Source organism: Chiloscyllium plagiosum, chromosome 47 (genome assembly GCF_004010195.1).
Source record: "Chiloscyllium plagiosum isolate BGI_BamShark_2017 chromosome 47, ASM401019v2, whole genome shotgun sequence".
NCBI classification, from domain to species: domain Eukaryota; kingdom Metazoa; phylum Chordata; class Chondrichthyes; order Orectolobiformes; family Hemiscylliidae; genus Chiloscyllium; species Chiloscyllium plagiosum.
The window spans coordinates 8,303,589-8,314,054 of record NC_057756.1 but is presented as its reverse complement, the minus strand read 5'-3'; positions in this window follow the sequence as shown (position 1 = coordinate 8,314,054).

Genomic DNA, 10,466 nt, shown 5'->3' with positions numbered 1-10,466 from the left:
CTGGGATCAGTGAATGAGGATCCTCAGTGAGGATCAGCACTGGGCTCAGTGAGTGAGGGTTCCCAGTGAGGATCAGCACTGGGATCAGTGAATGAGGATTCCCAGTGAGGATCAGCACTGGGATCAGTGAGTGAGGGTTCCCAGTGAAGATCAGCACTGGGATCAGTGAGTGAGGTTCCCCAGTGAGGATCAGCACTGGGATCAGTGAGTGAGGATCCCCAGTGAGGATCAGCACTGGGCTCAGCAAATGAGGATCCCCAGTGAGGATCAGCACTGGGATCAGTGAGTGAGGGTTCCCAGTGAGGGGTAGCACTGGGATTAGTGAGTGGGGATCCCCAGTGAAGATCAGCACTGGGATCAGTGAGTGAGGATCCCCAATGTGGATGAGCACTGGGATCAGTGAGTGAGGATTCCCAGTGAGGATCAGCACTGGGATCAGTGAGTGAGGATTCCCAGTGAGGATCGGCACTGGGATCAGTGAGTGAGGGTTCCCAGTGAGGATCAGCACTGGGATCAGTGAGTGAGGATTCCCAGTGAGGATCAGCACTGGGCTCAGTGAGTGAGGGTTCCCAGTGAGGGTCAGCACTGGGATCGGTGAGTGAGGATTCCCAGTGAGGATAAGCACTGTGATCAGTGAGTGAGGGTTCCCAGTGTGGATCAGCACTGGGATCAGTGAGTGAGGGTTCCCAGTGAGGGTCAGCACTGGGATCAGTGAGTGAGGATCCCCAGTGAGGATCAGCACTGGGATCAGTGAGTGAGGGTTCCCAGTGTGGATCAGCACTGGGATCGGTGAGTGAGGATTCCCAGTGAGGATCAGCACTGGGATCAGTGAGTGAGGGTTCCCAGTGTGGATCAGCACAGGGATCAGTGAGTGAGGATTCCCAGTGTGGATCAGCACTGGGAACAGTGAGTGAGGGTTCCCAGTGTGGATCAGCACTGGGATCAGTGAGTGAGGGTTCCCAGTGTGGATCAGCACTGGGATCAGTGAGTGAGGATCCCCAGTGAGGATCAGCACTGGGATCAGTGAGTGAGGGTTCCCAGTGTGGATCAGCACTGTGATCAGTGAGTGAGGATCCCCAGTGAGGATCAGCACTGGGATCAGTGAGTGTGGATCACCATTGAAGATCAGCACTGGGATCAGTGAATGAGGATTCCCAGTGAGGATCAGCACTGTGATCAGTGAGTGAGGATCCCCAGTGAGGATCAGCACTGGGATCAGTGAGTGAGGATCCCCAATGAGGATCAGCACTGGGATCAGTGAGTGAGGATCCCCAGTGAGGATCAGCACTGGAATCAGTGAGTGAGGGTTCCCAGTGAGGATCAGCACTGGGATCAGTGAGTGAGGATCCCCAATGAGGATCAGCACTGGGATCAGTGAGTGAGGATCCCCAGTGAGGATCAGCACTGGGATCAGTGAGTGAGGATCCCAGTGTGGATCAGCACTGGGCTCAGTGAGTGAGGGTTCCCAGTGAGGATCAGCACTGGGATCAGTGAGTGAGGATCCCCAGTGAAGATCAGCACTGGGATCAGTGAGTGAGGATCCCCAATGAGGATCAGCACTGGGATCAGTGAGTGAGGATCCCCAGTGAGGATCAGCACTGAGATCAGTGAGTGAGGATCCCCAGTGAGGGTCAGCACTGGGATCAGTGAGGGAGGATCAATGTTATTTTCTTTATCTCTGTAATTTCAAGATGTCGTTTGTATAGAAAAACCTCAAACATGAACTGTGTCTCTTCACAGGAGCTGCTGAGCGACTTATTATGTAAACGATTTCTCAGTTTTACTTTTGAGTTCCTATTTTCTCCAAGGCTATGATAATCTGTGACTGTTAGGATCATGCAAACAGGAGCAGTTCATTCAGCCCACTAAAATATCCCGTCATTCAATGTGATCAATGGCTGATTGAACACTTCAATGCCCTAAAACCATCCCTCGGGTACCTTATGCCTTTTACAATCGGATATCTGCCTATCCCTCCCTTAAATATTCTCAAAGACTGACCTGATTGAACACTTCAAGGCTGATTGTACTGTCCTCCAACTCATTGTCGAAACTCATCCTCCACAACTTTACAGCTCAGTCAGATTTCCCTGCATTGTATCGGTATATAATGCAGGGCACGAGTTATTGCTTGGGGAAAGGTAATTATGATGCAATTAGGCAAGATTTAGGATGCATTGGATGGGAAGTTAAAAATCACCCAACACCACGTTATACTCCAACCGGTTTAATTGGGAGCACTAGCTTTCGGAGCACCGCTCCTTCATCAGGTGGTTGTGGAGGACACAATTGTAAGGTACAGAATTTATAGCAAAAGTTTACAGTGTGATGTAACTAAAATTATACATTGAAAAATACCTTGATTGTCTGTTGAGTCTTTCATCTGTTCGAATACCATGATAGTTTCACTTCTTTCATGTGTAAATCACAAAACCTTTTTTTAAAAATTGTATTCTCAGGTTAACTGTAACAATTGGTGAAGGGCTTTTGCCCGAAATGTCGATTTTGCTGCTCCTCGGATGCTGCCTGAATTGCTGTGCTCTTCCAGCACCACTAATCCAGAATATGTTGAAAGTGTTAGCCCCCTGTGTTCTGTCTGTGCCATAATGTTTAGATGGATTGTAATCTAAAAAGTGAGATAACAGAGTTTTACATGAATTCATGCAGTTTTTGAGCAAAGGACAATGTAGTGTATCCACCCGCCAGTTTCCTTCCCCGTGCTAATTTGGAGATGCCGGTGTTGGACTGGGGTGTACAAAGTTAAACATCACACAACACCAGGTTATAGTCCAACAGGTTTAATTGGAAGCACTAGTTTTTGGAGCGACGCTCCTTCATCAGGTGATAGTGGAGGACACAATTGTAAGGCACAGAATTTATAGCAAAACTTTACAGTGTGATGTAACTGAAATTATACATTTAAAAATACCTTGATTGTCTGATGAGTCTTTCATCTGTTCGAATGCCATGATAGTTTCACTTCTTTCATGTGTAAATCACAAAACCTTTTTTAAAAGTTGCATTCTCAGGTTAACTATAACAATTGGGGTTAGCTAGACAATATGTTGAAAGTGTTAGCCCCCTGTGTTCTCTGTCTGTGCCATAATGTTTAGATTGATTCTAATCTAAAAAGTGAGATAACAGAGTCTTACATGAATTCATGCAGTTTTTGAGTAAAGTACAATGTAACTCTGCAAGTACAAATTCACCCCACAAACATATATGTATATGTATGTATATGTGTGCATGTGGGTCTTTGTGTCTGTGTATATGTTTGTGTATGTGAGTGTAGAGTGTCTTAAGTCTGTGAGGGGGTGCATGTGTGAGTGTGGGAGTGTGTGTCTGTAGGAGTGTGTGTGTGTGGAGTGGGGGGTTGTGAGTGTCTGTGAGAGAGTGTATATGTGTGTGCGTAAGTGTAGAGTCGTCTAAGTCTCTGAGAGGATGCATGTATGAGTGTGGGAATGTGTGTGTGTCTGTCACACAGACACTCACACACACTCCTACAGACGCACACACTCCCACACTCACACATGCACCCCCTCACAGACTTAAGACACTCTACACTCACATACACAAACATATACACTGACACAAAGACCCACATGCACACATATACATACATATACAGATATGTTTGTGGGGTGAATTTGTACTTGCAGAGTTACATTGTACTTTACTCAAAAACTGCATGTGTTCATGTAAGACTCTGTTATCTCACTTTTTAGATTAGAATCAATCTAAACATCATGGCATAGACAGAGAACACAGGGGGCTAACACTTTCAACATATTGTCTAGCTAACCCCAATTGTTATAGTTAACCTGAGAATGCAACTTTTAAAAAAGGTTTTGTGATTTACACATGAAAGAAGTGAAACTATAATGGCATTCGAACAGATGAAAGACTCATCAGACAATCAAGGTATTTTTAAATGTATAATTTCAGTTACATCACACTGTAAATTTTTGCTATAAATTCTGTGCCTTACAATTGTGTCCTCCACTATCATCTGATGATGGAGCAGCGCTCCAAAAACTAGTGCTTCCAATTAAACCGGTTGGACTATAACCTGGTGTTGTGTGATGTTTAACTTTGTACACCCCAGTCCAACACCGGCATCTCCAAATTAGCACGGGGAAGGAAACTGGCGGGTGGATACACTTGAAATGTAGAGCTTATTCATGGAACAGCTGCTACATGTCCTTGATAAGTATGTACCTGTCAGGCAGGGAGGAAGTGTTTGAGTGAGGGAATCGTGGTTTACTAAAGAAGCTGAACCTCTTGTCAAGAAGAAGAAGAAGACTTATGTTCGGATGAGATGTAATGGCTCAGTTAGGGCACTTAGAGTTACAAGTTAGCCAAGAAAGACCTAAATAGAGAGCTAAGCAGGACCTGGAGGGGACATGAGAAGTCATTGGCAGATAGGATCGAGAAATTCCCGAAAGCGTTATGTAGGAATATCTGGACTAAAAGGATGACAAGAGAAAGGTTAGTGCCAATCAAGCATAGTAGTGGGAAGTTGTGCATAGAGTCAGAGGAGATAGGGGGACCACGAAATGAATACTTTCATCAGTATTCACACTAGAAAAAGACAATGTGGTTGAGGAGAATACTAAGATACAGGCTACTAGACTAGATGAAATTGGGGTTCACAAGGAGAAGGTGTTAGCAATTCTAGAAAGTGTAAAAATAGATAAGTCCCCTGGGGCTGGATGGGATTTATCCTGGGGTTCTCTGGGAAGCCAGGGTGGAGAATGCAGAGCCAATGGCTTTGATCTTATGTCGTCATTGTCAGCAAATGTTGTCCCCTTGTTCAAGAAGGGGAGTAGAGACAACCCTGGAACTTATAGACCTGTGAGCCTTTGGTTGTGGGTAAAGTGTTGGAAAGGGTTGTAAGAGATAGGATTTATAATCATCTGGGGAGGAATAAGTTGATTAGGGATAGTCAACTCGGTTTTGTGAAGTGTAGGACGTGCCACGCAAACTTTTTTGAGTTCTTTGAGAAAGTGACCAAACAGGTGGATGAGGGTAAAGCGGTTGGTGTGGTGTATATGGATTTCAGTAAGGCAAGGTTTCCCATGGTAGGCTATTGCAGAAAAGGAGGCATGGGATTGAGGGTGGTATAGCGGTTTGTATCAGAAATTGGCTAACTGAAAGAAGACAGAGGGTGGTGCTTGATGGGAAATATTCATCGTGGAGTTTAGGAACTAGTGGGGTACCGCAAGGATCAGTTTTGGGGCCACTGCTGTTTATCAACTTTATAAATGACCTGGATGGCGGTGTAGAAGGATGCATTAGTAAATTTGCAGATGACACTAATGTCGATGGATTTGTGGATAGTGCTGAAGGATGTTGCAGGTTACAGAGTAACATAGATAATCTGCAGAGCTGGGCTGACAGGTAGCAAGTGGAGTTAATGCGGAAAAGTGTGAGGTGATTCACTTTGAAAGGAGCAACAGGAATGCAGACTACTGGGCAAATGGTAAGATTCTGAGTAGTGTGGATGAGCAGAGAGATTTCCGTATCCATGTATATAAATCCCTGAAAGTTGCCACCCAGGTTGATTGGGTTGTTAAGAAGGAATACGGTGTGTTAGCTTTTATTGGTAGAGAGATTGAGTTTTGGAGCCATGAGGTCATGTTGCAGCTGTACAAAACTCTGGTGTGGCCGCACTTGGAGTATTGTGTACAGTTCTGGTCACCGCATTATAGGAAGGATGTGGAGGCTTTGGAAAGGGTTCAGAGGAGATTTACAAGAATGTTGCCTGGTATGGAGGGAAGGTCTGATAAGGAAATGCTGAGGGGCTTGAATCTGTTTTCGTTAGAGAGAAGAAGGTTGAGAGGTGATTAATTGAGACATATAAGATAATCAGAGGGTTAGATAGGGTGGACAGGGAGAGCCTTTTTCCTCGGATGGTGATAGATAATCAGAGGGTTAGATAGGGTGGACAGGGAGAGCCTTTTTACTTGGATGGTGATGGCTAGCACGAAGGGACATTGCTTTAAATTGAGGGGTGATAGATATAGGGGAGATGTCAGAGGTAGTTTCTTTACCCAGAGAGTATTACGGGTGTGGAACGCACTGCCTGTAACAGCAGTGGACTCTCCAACTTGCAGGGCATTTTAATGGTCTTTGGATAAACATATGGATGGAAATGGAACACTGTAAGATAGATAGGTTTCAGACTGGTTCCTCAGGTCAGCGTAACATCGAGGGCCAAAGGGCCTGTTCTGGGCTGTAATGTCCTATGTTCTATCTTCCTGTGGTGACAGTCTGTTTGCAGAGGAACATGGAATGGAAATTGATTGCCACTATTGATATCATCTCCGGCACTCCCTTAAATACAAGGAAGAGGAAGTCTTGGACGGGGCATTAAAGTGAGGGAGAAGTTTTAAAATAAATTTTAGTGAAATTTGACACTTCATGGAGATGTTTGCGTGAGCAATCCAGCTGTGAAAGGATTGTTAAATGTTCGATTCTTGCTGACACCGGTGAGCAGTCTGCAGACCATCCTTTACAAGGTGAATATAAAAATGACATTATTTTACATGGTGGGTTTTCATAAACAAGGGGCATTTCCACCAGCAGTAACACAGAATCATTCCAGCTTTGTCGAGGCCATTCAGCCCACGTGTTGCCTGTTGGCCCACCCCTAATTATCGAGAGAGCCAGGAAAGATCAATGACATTCCTGTAGGTCTGGAGTCACTTGTAGCAAAGGTAATGATGGCAGATTCCATCCCCTGAAGAACATCAGTGAACCAGGTGGGGTTTTACAACAATGGACAGGAATTACCATAAGGCTGGATTTGAAATCACAACATCCACCAGAGCAGGATACAAAGACAAGACCATAGAACATTAGCCTGGAAGTTATACATTATTCATTCAGTGTCATTCTCTTGACATCACTGCCTCAGGCTAATTACAGTTTAATTGTTACATTGCAGAATCTCCCTCTTTTCACAAGAGAATATCGCAATGATTTTAAATCTCTCCTGCTGAGTTGCACCATAACAGACTAACATGGACCAACCTGGTCAATCTGGTTTAATTACTTGGAAAGCTTCCATCGGTCACTTCTCAACGCTGGCTGCTCCACAGTGAACAGACAGACCACTGACAGTGATCACAACTCATGGTGAGCAGATGGTCAAAAGGTCAGAGGGTCAGTGCTGAGGGAGTGGACACTGTCGGAGGGTCAGTGCTGAGGGAACCCTGCACTGTCGGAGGGTCAGTGCTGAGGGAGTTCCGCACTGTTGGAGGGTCAGTGCTGAGGGAGTGGGCACTGTTGGAGGGTCAGTGCTGAGGGAATGCATTGCTGTTGCAAGGTTTACACCTTTTCCCAACACACGCACCAGGAAAGGTGTGATTTAAAAACTTACCTTGAGTGTCAGGGCCCTCCATTTTTGTTTCAGCAGCAGGAGGAGCTGGAGAGTCGACCAGGGGCTGACTGGGAGGTGAATCATTGACTTAAAAACTTACCTCATGAATAGGCAGAGTGCACGCTGAGCAGGAGGAGGCACTGGACTGCTGGGTTAGTGAACTCATATATTTGGGTGGTTGATTTAACTGAGATCTCCCACCCATCCTCATCCTCTCACCAAATAAAAACGTTATGTGCGCCAGATTGGTAAGGTAAATTTTTAAAAATTCTTTATTATTCAGTACGCTTTTTTGGGAATTTAGAATAGTGGGAATGGACGTTAGGTCAGTTGAATGCTCCTCGTGCAGAATGTGGAAGGTAAGGGTCACCAGTCGTGTCCCTGCTGACTGGATCTCTGGGAAATGCAAACAACTCCAGCTTCTCGAAAACTGAATTAGCGATCTGGAGCTGGAGCTGGGTGATCTTGGGATCATTTAGGAGGTGGAGGGGGTCATTGAGAGGCATTACAGGGAGATAGTCACACCTCCGGTACATGAAGAAGGTGGATGGGTTACCGTCAGGGGACGGAAAGGAACCGGCAGGCAGGGCAGGGATCCCTGTGGCCGTTCTCCTCAATAACAAGTATACTGCTTTGGATAATGTTGTGGGGTGGTACTTACCAGCTGTAAGCCGTAGGGTACAGGTCTCTGGCACAGACTCTGTCCCAGTTGCTCAGAAGGGAAGGGGAGAGATGAACAGCGCTTTAGTCATTGGGGACTCCATCGTTAGGGGGACAGATGGGAGGTTCTGAAGGAATGAGAGAGACTCACAGTTGGTGTGTTGCCTCCCAGGTGCCAGGGTTCGTGATGTTTCTGATCGTGATTTCATGATCCTTGAGGGGGTGGGGGAGCAGCCCCAAGTCGTAGTTCACATCGGCACCAATGACATGGGTAGGAAAAGAGATGGGGTTTTCAGGCAGAAATTCAGGGAGCTAGGGTGGAAGCTTAGAGCTAGACCAAACAGAGTTGTTATCTCTAGTTTGTTGTCCGTGCCACGTGCTAGCAAGGCAAGGAGAGGGAGAGAGAAGAGTTGAACACGTAGTTACAGAGATGGTGCAGGAGGGAGGGTTTTGGATTCCTGGATAACTGGGGCTCTTTCTGAGGTAGGTGAGACCTCTACAAGCAAGATGGTCTTTCACCTGAATCAGAGGGGTACCAATATCCTGGGGGGGAAATTTGCTAATGCTCTTCAGGAGGGTTTAAACTAATTCAGCAGGGAGGTGGGAACCTGAATTGTAACTCCAATGTTCAGGAGGTTGAGAGTAGTGAGGTCAGAAATGAGGTTTCAAGGTCGCAAGAGTTCACCAGCAAGTGTGAAGTGTGTCTGCTTCAACATCAGGAACATTCGGAATAAGGTGGGTGAACTTACAGCATGGGTTGGTACCTGGGACTTCGATGTTGGGACTATTTGAGAGACAGGAGTAGAGCAATGGACAGGAATTGTTTTTACAGGATTCGGGGTTTCGATGTTTCAGTAAGAACAGAGAAGATGGTAAAAGTAGGGGGCGGGGGGGGAGGTTGTGTGGCATTGTTAGTAAAGGACAGTATCACGGTGGCAGAAAGAACTCGTCTACTGAGGTAGAATGGGCTGAGGTTAGAAACAGGAAAGAAGAGGTCAGCCTTTTGGCCTCTGAATAGTTCCAGAGATGTAGAGGAAAAGATTGTAAGGATAATTCTGCACAGGAGCGACAGTAACAGGGTAATTGTTATGGAGGTCTTTAACTTTCCAAATATTGACTGGAAATACTGTAGTTTGAGTACTTTAGATGGGTCAGTTTTTGTCCAATGTGTGCAGGAGGGCTTCCTGACACAGTGTGTAGACAGGCCAACAAGGGGCGAGGCCACATTAGATTTGGTATTGGGTAATGAACCCGGACAGGTGTTAGATTTGGAGGTAGGTGAGCACTTTAGTGATAGTGACCACAATTCGGTTATGTTTACTTTGGTGATAGAAAGGGCTAGGTATATACCGCTGGGCGAGAGTTATTGCTGGGGAAAGGTAATTATGATGCAATTAGGCAACATTTAGGATGTATAGGATGGGGAAGGAAATTGCAGGGAATGGGCACATTAGAAATGTGGAGCTGATTCAAGCAACAACTATTACGTGTCCTTGATAAGTATGTACCTGTCAGGCAGGGAGGAAGTGGTCGAGTGAGGGAGCCATGGTTTACTAAAGAAGTTGACTCTTTTGTCAAGAGGAAGAAGGCGGCTTATGTTAGGATGAGACGTGAAGGCTCAGTTTGAGCACTTGAGAGTTACAGGTTAGCCAGGAAAGACCTAAAGAGAAAGCTAAGAAGAGCCAGGAGGGGACATGAGAAGATAGGATCAAGGAAAACCCTAAAGCTTTCTGTAGGTATGGCGCAGCAGGTCAGGCAGCATCCAAGGAGCAGGAGAATCGACGTTTCGGGCACTTCCTGAAGAAGGGCTCATGCCCGAAACGTCGATTCTCCTGCTCCTTGGATGCTGCCTGACCTGCTGCGCTTTTCCAGCAACACATTTTCAGCTCTGATCTCCACCATCTGCAGCCCTCACTTTCTCCTTTCTGTAGGTATATCAGGAATAAAAGAATGACTAGAGTAAGATTATGGCCAATCATGCACAGTAGTGGGAAGTTGTGTGCGGAGTCCGAGGAAATAGGGGAAGTGCGAAAGGAATATTTTTGTCAGTATTCACACTGGAAAAAGACAATATTGTTTTGGACAATACTGAGATACAGGCTACTAGACTAGACAGGATTGAGGTTCACACAGAGGAGGGGTTAGCAATTCTGGAAAGTGTAAAAATAGATAAGCCCCCTGGGTTTGGATGGGGTTTATCAGAGGGTACTCTGGGAAGGCAGAGAGGGGATTGTCTAGCCTTTGGCTTTGATCTTTGTGTCATCGTTGTCTACACGAATAGTGCCAGTAGAGAGGATGCGTCCAGTGGCAGGTGAAACTAGGACAAGAGGGCATGGCATCAAGATTAGAGGGAGCAGATTGAGAGGGAATATCTTCACCCAGAGGGTTGGGAATCTGTGGAAATCTCTGCTCAATGAAGTGG